The sequence below is a fragment of the Macrosteles quadrilineatus genome, unplaced genomic scaffold (assembly GCF_028750875.1).
Source record: "Macrosteles quadrilineatus isolate MER2022 unplaced genomic scaffold, UCM_ALF_1.0 Scaffold_3__2_contigs__length_128488019, whole genome shotgun sequence".
NCBI classification, from domain to species: domain Eukaryota; kingdom Metazoa; phylum Arthropoda; class Insecta; order Hemiptera; family Cicadellidae; genus Macrosteles; species Macrosteles quadrilineatus.
The window spans coordinates 55,344,350-55,363,815 of record NW_026542596.1 but is presented as its reverse complement, the minus strand read 5'-3'; the positions used below and the strand labels follow the sequence as shown (position 1 = coordinate 55,363,815).

General features: G+C 36.5%; 1 protein-coding gene across 3 annotated transcripts in view; it reads right to left on the bottom strand.

The window, feature by feature from the left end:
• The window catches only part of LOC128991128 (zinc finger and BTB domain-containing protein 7B-like), a 67,402-nt gene extending 48,808 nt beyond the window's left edge, over positions 1-18,594 (bottom strand). For 2 of the 3 annotated variants that reach the window (XM_054413876.1, XM_054413879.1), the window contains exon 1: positions 10,997-11,158. The gene's annotated coding sequence lies outside the window, so the exon portion shown is untranslated. Of the gene's footprint in view, positions 1-10,996; positions 11,159-18,514 lie in introns of those variants that run through there. The other variant, XM_054413878.1, reaches the window with a different exon arrangement.
• Between the last annotated feature and the right edge of the window lie 872 nt (positions 18,595-19,466).

The following is a 19,466-nucleotide window of genomic DNA, read 5'->3' as shown; positions in this document are numbered from 1 at the left end:
GACCACAGGTGTAGTCCCTAGCTCTGTACACATCCAGACACACAGACACACACACACACACACACACACACACACACACACACAGACATCACTTTGAAAACCACTTTTTTGGGTCCAGGGGGACCCAAAACGGATATATCCACTCAAAACTCAAACTCGAAAATTTTGACGAAAACAATACTTTCTCCATATACTATGGTATAGGGGGAGAAAGTAAAAATTCGGATAAAAAAGTTATAACATTAATTTTTAAAGTAAAAAAGTACAACCTAGAATACCTCGTGAAAATGAAGCACTCAAACTCTTACTCTAACAAAATGAGGAATACACTATTTTCCTTGATCTGTAATTTTATTTCGGATACGGTCTCAGTTTATTTGCTATCATTAGTTCGGTTATATTAGTTTGAGTTAGGTTGTGCTTATTTTCACTTATTAACATTGTTGTGGGACAATTAATTTACAGACGACTGACGAGCTTAGCAAAGATTCTAGAAACTCTTCGATAATCTAAAAAGACCCAACAGTTTGCACACACTGCTCAATTTTAAATTGAAACGTGAACATTAAACATATTCAATTGGTTGTTATTGGAGTGCAGACAATCGTTTTGTAATGGATTTTCTTATTTTGGTTCGGATAACTAGCGTCGTGATAAGGTATTACTTTTACACATTGAAATTATTGTAGAACAATTTGTAGGTCTTAAAAACTTTAAGCACAGACAATATAATACTTTTCCATTGTCTATGCTTAGATCTTTTAAAAACGCCAGAAAAATCACCAACTGCGCAAATTCAAACATTAGTTTATTCTTGTTACCTGTCACTTGTATTTTTTTTCTTCTTCTCTTGTTGATTTTAAATTTTATTGCTCATGTTCCCGAGTGTTGCTCAGTTCTTCTAATTTTGATTTCATCGCTGTTTGTTTTGCTCGAATATGCTACCTTAGAATTACTTTTGCTATTGTTTGTTTGCTAATGTTTTGAATTGTATTAATGTATTGTTTGTAAAATGGTGTTTGCCGTTGAGAATAAATAAATAAATTACCAATTTTGGCAGTCTCGTTGTCATTAATGCGGACAGTCGTTGTTGGATCTAGTTTATCAGCCTATTTCACAAACCACTGTGCACTATACTACACAAATATTCCAACATCAACAATTTTTCGCAGTCTTGCTGTCATTAATGCGGACAGTCGTCGTTGGATCTGGTTTATCAGCTTATTTCACAGTTGTCAATTACGTAACCCAGTCTGGTTGGATCTGACGCTGCAGAAAGTACGGCCTTGGAATGACACACGTCATTGACTATTCATACGGCTCGTCGCTCTTCGCTCTATCCGCCAAACTGACCCGCTAATTCACTCTCGGTGGTGATAGGAAATCGTTAGAAATTCAATAGATCTGCACAATATATTTGAGATTATAAGCTAGCCATAGGACAGGCATCGTTGTCTATATCAGCGCCAGACACTGTTATATAAAATATTCTACGATGAGAAGCGTAGGCCTACTTGCAGTATCCAAAGTCGATGGCAAATGTAACTAATGGAAGTAAAAAATGGGTGCAACTGGGTCGCCCAATATCTGCCAAACTGACCCATTAATTCCCAGGGTTCTGGTGGAAAAAGATTGGAACTACAAACAATTAAAATGTTTAATAATTTAAACATTAAGATTTAGGAGCTCATCAGTGCATTTAAAGCATACAGTTGACCGCCAAACTGAACCAATTCACTCTGATCTTGGGTAGGACACGAATAGAATTAGAAAAGTTGGAAAACAATACAATTTTTCAATATCACGTAAACCAAACAACGAACAGTAGGATTCGAAAACATTACCTAAACTTTGTCCAGCAAACTCAATTGTAACTGGGTACGAAACACATCAAATGGGTTTAGGGTTTTCTAGGAGAAGGACACTTTTACTTGCAGTATATAAAGTCAATGATATAATGTAGCTTGAATTAAAAATAGACGCTTTTTAAACTACTTGACTTAGTTTATTAATTAATTACATAAAATTGACCTTTAATGGTTCATCTTAGTGGGTCGTCCAGTGCTGAATGTATGAGCCAAGATATATTTCAATGACTTAGCACCACGGAATTATAATTTTGAGAGAGATTTATTTTCATTTTTCAGTCTTCTAATTGCAGACAAATAAACACAATTACGCTCTACTAAAGGTTTAAAATTTGAATTATCTCTGAAGGTTGACATTAGGGATGAAATATTTATAAGATTAAACAATAATGATAAAGGTTGAGCTCCAAACGCATAAATGGAACGAAATAGTATCATACCAAATTTCCACTTGCAGCTACCTATTAGAGGACAACTTGTGAAAAACAGATTGTAATATACATGTGCCGCAGCCTGGGAGAGAATGTTTAGAACTACTATGCTGGGCTTGTAATTAACTAGCCTTGTTCTATCCGGCCAGAAGACAGCTTAGTAGGTTGAGGGTTCGAATCCCGTCTTCAGAAACTAATTTAGGTAAACATTATAATCGTTTAAAGTACCAATTTGTTGTAGGATATTCTAACCTTATTATAGTTTTTTATTAATTTTCAAAACTGTAGCCTTAAGTCATCACAACTTTGAATGTTGTTGCACATAATGTTTATTGTAGTTTTTTTAATAATTATTATAATATTCTTGGGAAAAATTGCACATCACACTACGCCTGATACTAGGAAACCTGCTGTACAATACTGGACGTAAAACATATTTTACAAGATAACTAAAAAAAACAATTCCTCATTACTTTCTTATAAAATAAGAGAGAAGATTGTAAAATGTTTCTTTCACAAGGCACAAGCACTCAACATTTTGCTCGAGGAGGCAACTTATTTTCCGAGGAAAACTTCTTAGATAATTATAAAAAATTAGTTACCGTACTTTGCTTTTCTTTGCTGCACGTTGTTTGCAACCTATTTCCTCAAGAAACGCAACGAGTAGTAAAGGAAACGTTGATTGTTGTTTGTTATCAGCGAGAAGACTATCGTTTCTTTCGTTAAAAATGCAATGAAAGACAATAAAAAATGAAATAAACTGTAATGAGACTTGTGTCCTTTGATTGCTCAACGGCTACAAATGGAAGATTGGTACACTAAATAATCGATAACGTACCTGAACTCGAGATAATATTTAGAGAAGCATTCCAGAAGAAGATGTTGGATTCAAAATTTTGCATGAACGTGTTAACAAGGAATATTATTTAAGTATGTTAGTATTATTTAAAAATGACAAATAATTTTTTTTTACCATGGATTAATTCACAGTAATGTACTCCCACAAAGATTTTCTATGTTCATAGATTGAAACAAAACAAACAAATAGATTGAACAAAATTGAACCAAAGAGTAAAGAAAACATTGTAAAGTCTGAAATTAAAGAAAAACTTCATCAGCGCACTTAAACTTCATCCAAACGAAACGCACACGGAAACAAAATTTATATTTTTTATGAGATCAGTATACTCGCATAATCGTAAAAACAGGCTAACTTTCGATGTAAATTACAAACAACTAGGGACCTTTGTCCTGAACGCAGTTCAAAAATGTTTAACACCAATTTTTAGTAGCCGCCCAAAAAATCAGCTGCGAGCTGTCCAATATAGCACAGTCATATTTCCACATAGAAATCTCAAATCACTTCTACGGTACTGAATTTATTCGAACATAATTTTTCCCTAACATAGAGTTTCCTAATGTACTCACAATCCACTATGCAATTATTTTGCAAGTATTGTTAGGAAGTTTTGCACTAAAATGTAATTCGACTGTATATAGGCCTATTATATTTCTTCCAAACCGTCTGCGAGTATGAAAATGTCCCATTGGCTTATTTGAATACCTAGCGTGTAAAACAGGGAACCGATTCACTCATTACATAGAACTGATGAAGCCTCATAATTTTAAGAAAGGGTCTAAAATGGTCCACTACTCCTGGAGCGCGTATTGGTGTTGGACAAGGTGTAGAGCCTAGTACAGTAGACAGGTTGGAATGGGGAAATAATAGCAACACTGGTGGCACAGCTACATTTTCTCTTGAACCTGGCTTTACGCGTAATTAGGTACGTCACAAATCTCTCTAATGGTTGCCAAATTCGACTATCGTTGAGAACCTTCATTACGATTACGAAAGGACACTTAGAAAAAACACCAGATAAATTCAAAATGATCATTATTTTACGACTCTTGTTTCAATTTAAAATTTACACTCGTGTCCCAGTACAGAGGATAATTAGTTAAAAAAATTACATTGTGGAGTTCGAATCCAGCTGTGTTTCAAACAGTAAAATGTCTTTGGAAGGAAGTTTAAGCCCGGTGAGGCTTAAAACACTGTCTTAAGTCTCAAAAGCTTAATGGTTCACTTGAGTTTAGCCCCCCCCCCCCTACATTGCCAAGCCCATGCACCAATCAATAGGCCGTGTGGCCATGATTGAACACAAAACCTGGTTCCGAGCTTTGCCTCAAATCCGATCACGAATTTGATTCGATTCGTTTGTTAAAAATCTTTACAGAATTGAGGCTACCACAAGCAAAAGAGTGTAGCTAGTTTACAATCTATACTTATAAAAGGCAAAGCCCTCACTGACTAACACACTCACTCACTCACTCACTCACTAACCCACTCACTCATCACTAATTATCCCACTTCCCATTTACATAGGAGGCTGAAATTTGGTACATTGATTCTTTAGGCATTAAATAGGAAAACTAAGTTGTTTTTATTCTGATCGGACTCTCGGGCTCCGCTCCAGTGGCTCTGGAGTTTCCCATGTTAACCTTATGATTTTTCACATTTAAAAGGAATTAATGAATCTTGACAGCTGTTTCAATTAAACAAGTTGGTTCTGTTCTATGATGTTCAATAGCATTAAAGTTACTAGGATTAACAACAGGGTGCAGCACTATTATTTTTTTTAATTTATGACAACAGCTAATTTGCAACCAAAAGGTGAGTAGCGAACGAACTTCAACCTGGAGGCGAGTTAACGTAGCGAACGAGCTAACCTGAAGGCAAGTGAGCGCAGCGAACGAGCTCCAACCTAAAGGTGAGTGAGCGTAGCGAACGAACTTCAACCAGGGCGAGATTGAGCCATGCGAACGAGATCATCTTCAAAATTAAGAAGTTAAACGGGGCAAAGCCCGCGGGTACAGCTAGTTGAACTATAAGTTAAAGAGATTTTAAATATGATAGTAATTTTAGTGAAATATCTTTAAAATAGAAGAGTTGCATCTGCATTTCATAGATGTGATTTACTTTTACGTTAATTAAATCTAAGTCGGTATAATACAATATCTTAATTAAAAAACTTTATCCAACTAGATCGAGAATATAAGATGGAGCAATTTATAAGGTTTTTTAAATGATTTTCTAAGAATTAAACACAGTACAGTACCCTTATTAATTTCAGATTTAAAACTATGCTATACTCCATTGATTTTAAAGTAAAATTAGTTTTGAAGAGTTTATCCAAAATCGTTTCAATATAAAATGTGCACCATGAGACAAAAAATATTGAAATATTGTGAATACTTGCTTAATAATATGTCATTCCTTTTAATTGTACCGACAAGTTTCGGTACCGAACAAGTGCCATCATCAGACTTTACGTCGACATTCCTGTTAGGTTATACAGTATTAACGTTTATGCTTGGCAAAATATTTTGTCATAGCCATAGCCATGCATCACATGCATTATTATTTTTCTATTATCATGCTACGAGTATATTGTACTTTATTGCAAGGAGGAAGACATATCGGTAGCTAATTATAATTAAGATAGATAATAAATCACATTTTAGTGTTTTTTTGTTACTAAGCATTAAAAATGATATAGTAAATCGAAACGTATGGTTTTTATACTGGTCAAAAGTGTCTTGTCGATTTCTGTCCGTTAACCTAACCAGGTTACCTACTACAGTGTTTTAATTACTAAAAATCACTACTCATAACTTCTAAGAGAGGTTATTTTGCGTACACTACTTTACCTACGACAGTGTTTTAATTACTAAAAATCACTACTCATAACTTCTAAGAGAGGTTATGTATTCGTTTATAACCTCTCGTTGCCACTGACAGTGATGCAACGAAACATTGCACCAAACACTAATTGCACCACTCAACAATTAAATTGGCCTGAACAGCTGATTAGTTGAAGTTCGAATCATTACAATTTTACTTCTTCTCTCTCAATCCTTGAACCTCATTGGTCCGTTACCCGTGTTGTTATGAGTAAAATTGCTGTTATGGGAAACTTTTCAATTCTAAAAACCGAACTTAAACTGCTACTTTAAAAAAACAGTCGTAGGTAAATTAAATAAAGCAGTTATGAATTGTTATGGAGTTTGTTTGTACATACAATCACTAGTGAGATAGGCTAAGAATTTGCACAACTAAGATTAAGGTTGAAGATATAAAGATAGGTCGTAGTTAGCATCTGGGTTATCACTACCCGAATCTGTGTAATGTTGCTATTTAACTTCGCAGACGCGTTTTAAAACGGCGTTAACTTATGAACTCACGAGCTATGTAAAAAAAAACACAATGTAGGAAATGTAAAAACACATCGGGTTTAAATACAGTACTTATATTATACATTGGGCAAAATTGTGTCAGTATATTTTTACTTATTTTGCCAGAGGAAAGCTCTTGGAATATTTTCAAGTTACCACTTCCTAAAAGCTATTGTTGTTGTAGACGCTCTTATTTTATTATATGATATAATTCGTAGAAATCCAAATTACATTTAACCCCATAAATGCCATATACCTCGTGGAGAAATGTGCCGGAGAATAAAATAAGAACATTTGTAAGAACGAGACTTTTAAAAACAGTTAACTTTTAAATAATGTCAATTATTTTAAACTGTTCGTTCTATACTAAAATAGCCTGGTGCATGCCTAATTTTGTAACAGCCGGTTAGAACTCCTATTAATAACCTTGAAATTTGACAACATCGCATCAATTATCCTTTTTGTAGAGGTCCCTCCTGGTCCCAAACTAACCAGACCCCCCAAAATAATTTGCGATAACACCAATTTTTGAGGAAACAGTTATTCTTAAAACGGCTACGACTCGAAAACGACAAGAACTAGAAAATATTTCAAAGAATGTTCACAGTCAGAAATTAAAATGTTCTACAAAACGCTCTTAGGCGTTTCCGAATACCGCACCCTTAAAACCCCCAAAAAGCCCTACTTCTTAAATTTTAAAATTTCTTGGATTTTTGTTGGATTGTATTTAATTATTTGATTTACTTTTCGGACATATTTTTGTAGGCCTACTTTTAATGCTCTCAACTATGAAGGAAAACCCGGAAAGTTTCATTTTAAGATGTTCGCTCCAAAATATTTAAAATGGCGGATTTTCCAAATATTCAAAATCTTTCGTATGGACACCACTTGTGCAACTGTCTACTTCATTCGCATACGTGCTAGAAACGTGACATCATGCAGGATGGCGTACTAAAACCCTAAATATTTAAAAAAAATTGCATTATAAAATATTTACCCCCAACCCCCTTAACAAATTATTTAATTCCCCCCCCCCCCCCCAACAGTTCTTAAAACACTTCCATTATGCTTAGGACTTTAAATCTTTCAAAATTATTAGTCTTCGGTTATATCAAAGGAATACTTTAGAAAAAGAAAAGTATACGAAACTAACCCCCTCCCCTAAATTTAATTCCCTAATATTTCAGGTGCGTTGGACTAAATTATCATAGCCAGGCAAAATCTGATATTCAGCAGGTTTGTTTCCCCAAGGTTTTAACATTAAAAATCTTTATATCTTAATTTTATTTTGATTTGTAATGCTTCCTTGTCTTAGCCTTTACTAACCCCCCCCCCCCCCCAATTTTAAATCCCTCATGTTATTTTAAGGGGAATAAGCTTAAAAGTGGCTTTCCTTGGTATGCTGATCACAACCGTTTACAAACGTGCTAGGGACTTTAAATTTTCCAAGGATGTAGTAAGTAGTGTAATAAGGCACCACCTACCCCAGCGAGCCAAAGTCGAGTAGTCTGATATTATTTTTGTATTATATAATATTAACGAATGTAAAATAATTGTCATGCAAAGCAATGTAATAGAAACCTTGACCAACATGAGGCTCCTGTCAAAACAATAATCATTCCAGTACTATACAGACATGGGCCGATGACTCATTCAGTGAAGCGTCGAGTTGTCGGACCGAGTGTCGGAATATCAAGAGTCGGATTACCGAGTGCCAACTGTATATATTTGTAGGCAACGTCGTGACTATTGCGAAAACGAATATATATAAAATATATATATATATATGAAACGAAAATATATGATTTTGGTTGTGATTTAGATCAGCGCTATCTGTCGGAGGCTCACATCAGATACGACGATTTTGATTAAGTATGCTACAAATTCAACCTGGGGATGAAATGTGTAGTTGTATTATTAGTCAAAAATATGCCAAAGAGAATTTTATACATCAGGGTGAATAGTTGAGACAGGTTCATAATCAATGGTGAGTGAATAACTGTTTTCTAGAGTAACGGCTTTTATTCGGAGAACCATTACTTCTGGTTCTTTTAACGTTTTAGGATAATTTATTAATCATATATTTATTTCAGTCACCTGCTACATTTATTAAACATCATAATTGTGTAGAAAATAAACAAATCAGCTACTAGAGTACGTTTGAAGTGCATTTCACCTTGTGTAGTTTTACATCTAAAAAAGACTACCACCGATGCGCCTATTGTAGATGAGATGTCAATTTTGGTAGACGTGCAATTGTGATGGCACTTTTTTTTTATTTGAAGAAATGTCAGTCCTACTAGAGAATATCAACAAGGAAATAAAATTACGCCTACTGCACCGAAAGTTAAATCGGCCCTCGTTAAAATCCACCAGTTAAAAGTCTACCAAGGTTTGGAACTATTTCTCGAAAGCCTTGGGAACTGTAGGAATCTATTTCGCCTTTACTAGAATGGCACAACTCCAACGAGCGGTCTCGTATGCCACCAGTTCATTTATCTCGTAGTTTAAAAACTGTCAGCTGTCATATTTTTTTTACTGCTTTTCCAAGTGATTTGGCACACAGGTTTCAAAACAGTCACATCTGAAGGGAAAATAAATTATAGGCTTGTTTTGTTGACCGGAAAGTGATACATTTCGACTGATGAGATTTACCGTGGTCACTGGCATATTTAGAACTTGTATTGCTTAATTGTGTGAAAGTAATTTTAATTAGTTTTGAAAACTATCGCCCGATTAGCCAATCTAATTGAATAATGTATTAATTAATGTATGTTATTTCCAGCAGTTATTTTGAAGTTATTTATATCTACATTTTTGTATTTAGTTTTAAAGTTAAGATTTTTAGACCTCGGTTAAGTATATTTTACAAACACGTCAGATTTTATAGTAGACAATCTTTTTGTGACTTAGACGAAAATATTTTGTCATACTTTATTAACTAACTCATAAAACAATTCCTTAATGAAAAACGGCGTCAATAAAGTAGCATAAAAATATTTGTCCATTACTTATACGTCAAATCTGTTAACAAATGAGCAAAATATATGTAGGTTACAAATCTAGAAATATTAACAAACCATGAAACATCAATCATAAAACATATCGATGCATACACAGACACGAGTAAAACTTGTAAGGAAAAAAATATATCGCCATAACTCACAATTATGCCATGAAATACCCTAATTTACAATGGTTGAAACACACTGGGTGTCATTATTAAGTAATCATTAAATTATACCACGATACAAATCAAATGTTCCTTAACGGAACACATGCAAAAATATACCCAAAATGTTATCAATAAACTAAAACACCGCAGTAAAACCTGTTTATACGTTTTAACTCATAGGCTGGATTTAGTTTTAAAATTCCCACAACCCTCTAAATAAACGTAGGCATTAATTCTATAACACCACATATATAATAGGCCAACCTGAAAATTCACCTATAGGCAATTTAAACTTACGGCTATAACTTAAACAACACAAAATGTATAAGTTAACACAAGCGTGATCATGAACCTATAACACAGAAATACGAAGCGATGTCAATGTCATTAATTTATAACAGACTATAGAACCATAAAACTTAACCTTGGAAACACATTAGTCTAAATAATAATTAATTCACTTATAAAAAAACCCCGCAGAAACAAAACCTATCTGTGTAAAATATTTGTACATCTCCAAATGCAATCTTCCAACCCGACGAAATTTGCGAGTGCGATTTTACCCACATATATCTATGCCTAATTCGACGTGACCAAACGTTAAAAATAATTACATTAAAATATAATATCGCATCGTTTCCAAACCAATTACGAAATTAACTGAAATCTAAAGTCAACGGCGAGGCGAAATGTAGCGATTATTAGCACCAGTACCAGTGTTGAGCGGTGAGCGCACCGCGCGGCACCTTGACGTAGGCAAGGCATCAGCTGACAAACATACACACGCACACACACACGCATTGCAACACTTCTACGTTATTCCTCAAATCGCCCGGTCAGAAATAGACCCGCTTCACGTCGCCAAAAGGCTGTTAATTTGGCGAGGCGAAGCGTTAAGAGTAAAACAAATTTGCGAAAAATCTAAAATTAGAAAAGTATATGTACACATAGTGTATTATTTAGGTATCACCGAGGTGATAGCTACACCATCCTAGGTGAAAAAATAAAAAAATATTTTTAAATCTGTTAGAATTGTAAAAATATTTGAGGAAATTTCACGTCCTTTCACAAATTTACATAATAGAAATGTGCCTTATCGATATACTTAAAATGATTTAATGTAGAAATTAATTACTGAAATTACAGTGATAAGAAAAATTTTGAATCCTTTAGTGAAGCGTACAAACATTTACGTACATTTCGCGATAGTAAATCCAATACACACAAACTATAAGCTAGGAAAAATTCGTCACCGAGGTGACATTAGCTAAAAAATGTAAATCCTTTACCTTGCTACATGAAAAGTAATAAAGGCTCCCGCATGAGTGTTGACAAAGGCCCCACCGGCGGTCAGTGCAGGATCACCAGTGGAAGCCACGACGGCCCTCGTACACCAACACTCCCTAAACGGACCGACCGCGTTCACAACAGAACCACACAGCACTGCACTTGACTCCGCAGTGGCAGTGGCGCTGGTTCTGCGCGGGACGCGGGGCGGGAGGGAACGCAGAGGTGGAGGGGGGCGTCGAGCTTCGACCAATATATTTTCCATTGCCCCTGTCCTGTACGCTGTCCGCTTGTCCGTCCGTCGCCGGTCACCGAAATCAAACAGCGGCGTGTGGGGAGTTGGAACCGGTCCGGGTTGTAAATACGAGACGCGAATTAGGGCTTGCATTATCGCAGTTGTTTTTCTTTTTCCTTAAATTTGGGTACTTACGTACCTATTATACTGACCACACCGATAAATCGACTTTCAAATAAGATCTTAATTAGCCTAGTTTAGATAAAAATACCTTCCTAACCTAACCATCCTTAGGTTATAATTGTGTGTGGTCGGTAAAAAAGTAAAATTACCTTTGAAAAAACTGTTCTGAAATCATACGGTGCGAATTAAATACCGTACATACACTCATGGGACTCATATGTTGCCTACAACTATAAACGATTACTGTATTCAATTTAGAATCCTCTTTGTAACAATATGCGTGTTTAACACGCGTTCAGGTGTTTCCTATTCCTGAGCATTTTAATGCCATCGGTTGTAAATTGAATTTCGGAGGAGTAGCCTAACGTGCTGAAATGACGAAAATACAATTGGTGTAAAATACGTTTGGTTGAATTTAATTTTGAATAACTAAAAATTCTGACACCAAGCATCTGTACTTGAATCCAGATTTTCTCTTTCCTGAGTCTAGAAATTAAATAATGAGTGTCAAATTTAATATCGTAGTACCGGTATTATATTCATGAAATATATAATGGATGCTGAACCAAAATTTTTAAAGTTAAAGTGAAATGTTGGTATAAAAATATAATTCATACAAATTTTATAATTAAATAAAAATAGAGTCAAAAATAATATATATTTTTAACATTTTAAAAGTTAGATTATGACAGCTTGATGAATTTACTCTAATGAGCCATTCCTATCCCTAATTTATTTTTTTAAACTATGTTTTCCTTAAAGATTTCAACGAAATGAAAAGGGGAGAGCCTATAAAAATTAAATTAGTATCTGATTATTTAATTTTCCGTGTAGGCAACTCAGTACATCAAATCCATACTAAATAAAGTTTACTTTTAACAAATAAACCGCTATTTAAGTCACCCAATCAACTATCTAACAAAATACCAAGGATTCAATCAGATTTCAATAACTTTGGAACTTGAAAATATAAAATTCTACGCTGCCTTTCTAAAGTTCACCACTGTGGTTTGTTTTCGGAAAGAGCAAATAAGACGAGTTAAAGCCTTGCCTTTGCGTGAGGTCTGCTGTGTAGTCCAACAATCAATACAGGGCCTGCCACCTCGACTATACCGCTACTCTACGCCTCTAGCTCTACAGAATACATTTTACAATACAATACGTTCTAAAATACACAAAAAACACGCGATCTATACTTACTCCACCCTACACTCTATGCAAAGGATTTTTTTGGGGTTTTCAACATTGTCCTAAGCTGTGTAACATTTATCTATATTAGTTCACAGCTAAAGGTTTTACGTTTATTGAATAAATATATACTCAAATTGTATGATTAGACCTAATGTCATAGTTCGTTGGACAATCAATGCATGGAAAGGTTGACGATGGAACAAGACCAGGTAAAAATGTCAAAAGCTTATAAAAACAAAAATAAAACTAAAACAAATTTAAACGTTGCTGAAATGTTTAAAAATACTATCCCTATTCCCACAGCTTGTGTTGTAAGCGGGGCTCCAGCCACGGCGCGGCGTCTGACGTGATTTAGCTACCCCGGTGTTTTGAGGGTTGCGTTTGCCCCTGCGGCCGGTGATGCAAGCCCAAGAAACCTTAGATGGAAGCATGGAAGAAATGTCTTATTGTCCCTCCTGCGTTTTGCAACTGAAGAGATCAATTAGAATTGTTTAGACAGGATATGAATCAGTAGTGCTATCTTTTGTGACATATCCATTACCTTTGGATTTTTACAAATGTTTTTTATTAGAAAAATATTGAGCTTTAAGTTTCAATAGACAGTTTTGGTTCATTGGTGACTTGGTGAGTGTAAAAGGAAGTTTGGTAACCTGCGTAGCTTTAACTAACCAAAACCAGCTGTTTTACTTTATTCTAGGGATAGTTGCTCACCTGACAGTCAAAATCTTGCCACATCAACCCTAAAAAATAAATTTGCATTTTCATGGTTTGCAACTAGGCTCAGCTGTGTTCTTTGGACTTTCAATAAATGGTTCTGACAAAAGAAACAGTTATTTTTATGGAGTAACAAATCTGACCAGATCATAACACGACATTCTGCACTAATTTTAATTCATTAATTCAGCTTAAAAAACGCACCAAGGTCTTGTTATTATCTCGAAAGTAGATAACTATCTACACGTTAGACGATTGAGTCTAAGGGATTAGAATATATTCAAGCATCTTCAAACACCGACCCAATTCACATTCGTCCAACGTAACCCCCGCTTTGAAACCCTAATAACATGGCCTTCAGTCAACGCAGTGCAGTCTTGTAGTTGTGCTCTAATCACTCTCTAGGTTGGCACTACTGTCACCGATCAGCGGATCAGCTGACACGCCACAACAGTTGTTATCAGTGTTGCCAGTCGCCAGCTGTGCAGCCGCTGTGCCCGTGGCAGGTCAGGTTAACTGTTAACCTTAGCCATTTGGCGAGAGTGTGACTCGGCTATATATGGCCTCTCCCACACGCACGCGCACGCACATGACGTCACCCGCCTACGCGTGCATTGCCGGATTTAGCGATGAAAATGTTGATTGCTAAGCGCTTGATAGTGCCTCCGCAGCAGCGTTGGCGAGGCGTTAATTTTTTCGTAAGTCCTGCTACAAGTTATGAGACTTGCTACTCTTGCGATCTAACTAATTGCGTATTTCGTTGGCAAAAATCGTCAGTCTTAAGAATATGTTTCCTTAACATATTGTTTGAGGTCGTTGCCAACTCTTGCTATTGCAATGATCCATTGTAGTCTCAATTAAGTACAGTCTGTGCTGCAGGATGCTTACTCCCGAATCTTGATCCCCGCTTTAAGGCCTGGTTGTTGGTTTTTAGTGGGTCATGTCGTAACATACGTTGGACCTTGGAACGGCCTTCGTCACTGCGAGGAGTTTGAAACAGCATCATCAACAAATAGTCTACTGGAGAACACATTATTTGTAATAGTAAAAAAAGATATTGCTGGTTGGGACATGTGCAATAGGGAGAAAAAAATCAACCTTGTAATAAGAAAAGTATGGACGAGGCAACCCATGGGAAATCGGCCGCTGAACAATGATCTAGTGTCTGTGAGGATGAATCCTGGTAGCAATTCGGAGCTGGCAGAGGACAGACAGTGATGGTCGATGGAGGCGAAATATTGGGAATTTCCTGAGATTTGTATAGCCAAAGGAGTAAGTATAGATAAAAAGAACACTTTTAATTTGCAACCTCAATCACGATAATCAACCATCTACTAGCAATAGTTACAGACCCAACCCCCATATCTAGTAATCTTAATTCCAACTGCGGATAGTTAAAATACTGAGTTAATATCGACAAACTCCTCAAATTCCGCTCGGAAAAGGATACCACGTCACTTTATCATTTGTCAAAGCTGATGACTCAGTTAATTTAACGTTCAGGGCGGAGATTATTTGTCAGTCTGGAGTCCCGGGCCCGAAGTGGAGCAGCAGCAAGCACAAAGCCGACGGAAGTAAGTAGGTTACGGGTGTAAAGTTTGGGTGGGGTGGGTGGCCCATATAGAAACTAGGACTAGGGCAGATCAATATGGCCGTCCAGACGCTACCCCTCTGTCTCCCTCCCCCGCGACGGCGAGACTAGCGCCCCCCACCACCTGACTGTCCCCCCACCACCTGACTGTCCCCCCACCACCTTACTGCCTCCCCCCACCACCTTACGGCCTCCTACCCAACCCGGCGCCCTGTGTCGTCATTCATCCGAATAATTATGTCATCAACTACCTACCGCGACTATGTGTAGGATGGTAGGATTCACAGGACCTTGGGGAGTATTTAGGTTACTCCTCCCCTACTCTGAATGCCAAAGTGTTTTTGCAGACATCGATCTTCGCCGTCGACAGAACAGGGGCGGAAGAGGAAGCTAGGAGCCGCCTAGGACGGATTTCGTCTTTTTGTTTGTCCTAAAGTAAGAATTTATCGGAATGTTGTTTGGCTTTGGCTGCAAAAAGTTTTGAAAATGTTTGTAGACGTTGAATTTAGAGGATGGTGAAAATGTCAACTAAATACACATATTGTGACTTATGCGTAGTGTAAAATTCGATGTCATTGCGAATGAAGCAAAAAGGCCCATGAATCACCGGTGAATAAATCGATTGCACCTTCATTGTTATAGTTCATTGTTGTTGTTTGATGATTGACTCTTCAAACGCCATACAAGTTTTTGCGTGTTATGAATAAATATGGATATTTCTTAAAATCGTGAAGAATAAATCCTGAAAAAGGGTTCGATCTAAAATATGTTAAAGCACAATATAGCCTGAACTTATTTATGATCGTTAAAAACTTATGTTAAAAATACAAGTAGCAGGCACCAACATCACCGTACATCAAAACATTCATTGATTTTTTATCATCAATGTTTCCAGTTGAAAGGTAGTGTACAAAATGTCACAGTTCTTTTTTATTTACTTTTCATTTTAACTACTGGATGCAAACTGTTTCCATAATCCATATGTCCCGGCCAGGAAGTATAGTGATAAAAAGAGAAATAACGTTACAATTTATCTACAAATGTGACAATGATTGAAATCTTTGTTCATGAAATTACCAAACTATGTTTTATTGGTATTATAAAAACAATAAAAATGTTCTATGTACTAAATTTATAATTACATCCCTAGAAAGACATCGCACTGATCCCTTTTTCTACAAATCAGTGTTATCCCGATTTCGACCCACCAAAATACAGCGAAACCTACGCATCGATATTTTCATCTACAATATCCCTAAAAATAAAGCAAATTCAAAACTTAATCACCATCTGCAATAAATTAAGGACGCCGCCATAAATAATGAAGGAACCGAGGCAAAGGGAAGTGGTCGGCAGTAAGAACTGGTAATAAATCGCACTGGCCAGTGATTATGATACCAGAGGCCGAACTGGGGGAGGGAACAGTTGATTGCAACAGCTGATCAACGCAGTGCGCGGTGGCGGGAATCTCCCAATGACACTCAGGTGTCGCTGCGGGCGGGGTGCGGAGAATTTATGCTCTATGGTCTATGCATAACTCAGTTGGATGCACTGCTTGTACGGAACTGCACGCTGCTGCACTCACGCGTGCGCCGCAAGGTGTTCCGTACCTCACGCAAATGCGCAGAAGAATTAGTAGTAGGGGTGACGTAATAGTAGGATTTCCAGCAGTGGTAATAGCTGGGCTGTGGTTGTTGAAACTCAAATTTGATATGAAATACAGGTACAATTCAAGTGGTACATTTTTGCTCTCTTGGTTAAAACTAAAATGATCGAATGGATTTTCAAGGTGGGTTGTCTCCATTGTAAAATCACTCCTCGCCTTAGACACCTATCTTCACTTTATTGGTGGACCTAAGCTGGAAGTGGGCTCCGAACCACAGGGTCACGCCATGATATCAGTAAAAGCGAATGGTGATAAGTGGGATATGAACTCGGGCCTTGAGAACCGAAGCCTTGCGCTCTTCGGGGTAAGCTACACTACTATGTTTTCAGACGCAGCCATTCCCAGAAGACATAGGTTCTATAGTCTATTTTGACGATGGACGTCGGACTTCAAAACGCATTTATCATTTGTATCAAATAGGATCGCCAAACTTAGAATGCATTAATGAACATCCAAAGTATCGGCAACGATTCGTTGTCATAGCAGATCGTTGTAAGTTGAATCTGATCACAACGATGTCGTCAAACCTCGCATATCGTGACAGTGGCGTGGCAACACGATTCAACAATAGGGTTTTGTCACGGGGGACAACCAAAACCTTGCAACAATGCCAGCGTAGAGGTCTTGTTCATTCTGCATCCCTTCATGTAGGCAGTTTTTCGTTCTATAAACTAATAAATTTGTAAATATGAGAGGTTTAGATTTCAAATAAGATTTAGTGAGATGGTAGTTAAAATAGCCTTTGCACCTACAGATGGATCAGGCTATATCGCTCAAATTATCAAATTTAGAAACCAAAACGCATTTGATAACCCCTTATCTATCTATCTATCTATCTATACTTCATTTCTATTGAAACATGGAAAAATTATTTGTACCCTTCAAATCTATACGGTACTTATTTAATACGCAAGCAGGTTTTTGTGACAATTACTCCTCCGAAACTACTGATCCGATTGACATGTTTTTGGTGTCATTGGAAAGAGCGTAACGTGAATTTGTGTAGGGAACTTTATTTTTAGGGAAATAATTACAGAGTGAGGCCCTGGGGCCGTTTAAAGTTTCGTATTTCACCATATGATTTACATGGGAAACAAACATTGTTATGAAAATCCAACTGCTGTTAGAAATTAAAAGTGAGAAGAAGAACATGTTAATTGTAAACAGCCAATCCGCAACGGAAAATGTAAGTACTTATTACATCTAAATGTTATTTAAGGGGGGTGAATATGACTTGTGTATGGAAACAATCTATCTGTATATTAATAGGCAAGCGCGTTTCTTTAAAACTCCTTTTCTCAGCTCGTGTGCTTCGCAGGGAAAATCTGTGCATACTGTTAGAACGATATATTCCCTTAGATGTGTAGAATCCATTTATAAATTAAAATACACTCAATATATGAAAATTAAAAAAATGGTGAAAATGATATGGTTCTGAATTGAAATAAGCACAACAACTAATTTAAATAGTTAAAAACTAACATGCTCCTTATAGGTTGCCATGCTGGTGATAAAATAACAACAAAATGTAAACAGAAAATAAAAACAATTTGAAGAAATTCCAATCACATACAGCTTCATTTACAGTGTAGGGTGAAAATAGAGAAGGGGACATTTGGTCGAGTTTTCCACCACTGGACGACCTCTAGTTTAAATGACAATCCAATCAAACAAATTTAAATTAACTTAATCTGCAGGTTTGCTGTGGCAAGAGTATTTATATTCAACATAACATGCTATGTAATACACTTGTATCCTACGACAATAATTACAGTACTATTATAATCTAACTATAATGATCCCACGTTTATCTAATCGTTACATCGGCACCACTTCCACTGTAAGTATTACCATTGACTACACTATTACCAGTTAAACAAACCAATACATTCAATCAAACTGCAATTATTTTACAAATTAATAATATAAAAAAAACTTACATCGTCTAAGAAGCTCGAGAAGGCAGCGTTAACACAGTACACGAATACATTCTCACTATCACCGGCGCGGTTTCACCGGCAAACACAACTGCATACTATTTTGGTGTGTGTGTGCAAAAGAGAAAGAGAGAGAGAGAGAAGTAGTGCGGCCAAGGTCACGCGTGCGTGCAAGGTCATTTGATAAGCGAGATAATGAACTCTGCGTGCAGCCTATCATATCCTGGCCGGCTCGATCAAATATTGGACTGCCTTTAAGCGGTGCATTTATCATTGGATAGTGTTTCTGATCGCAAGGATAACATGCTGAAATTTTATAAAACGGGTTAAAACTCGAAGTAATCGTTTAGTCAATGATCACAGGTGGGAGTTAGAATTGACATTGACCTTGAATAACGTTTGCAAGTACACTATACCTAATACCATCCTATGGTTGAATGTAAAGCTTGTTTAGCGTGTGTTAGGTGACATTTTTGTAGAGTAATTTCTTTACATTCTAGGACTCTAGTCTCCTAGCTCCTGTTTTTCACTCTACTTGAGGCTAGGTCTAGAGGTTCGTAGCAGATTACATAGCTTAACTCATAGTTATTGATGGGATTTGTGCTCGTGACCTTGGAGGCTGAAACCCCGACTTCTCCATTACAACAGCTTGGTAACACTATAGGGTAGATTTTATAGCTTGTACCATATCTTCCGTACATCAACAGAATACAAGAGGAGCAGTTTACAATTATATCACTTCTTAGTTAAGAAATTTGTTGAAGAAAGTATACCTACTATACTAAGAATAAGAAGAGGAGTCCTGAATCATCTCTAGACAAGCATTTATTATCCTTCAATTGCATTTTAAAATATTATGTTCCTGGTATTGGTGAGATAATTTTTACCTATTTCTTATATTGACCTTGCTATTTCATCAACTTTGAACTATTTAACCAAACAAAAATACCATTAA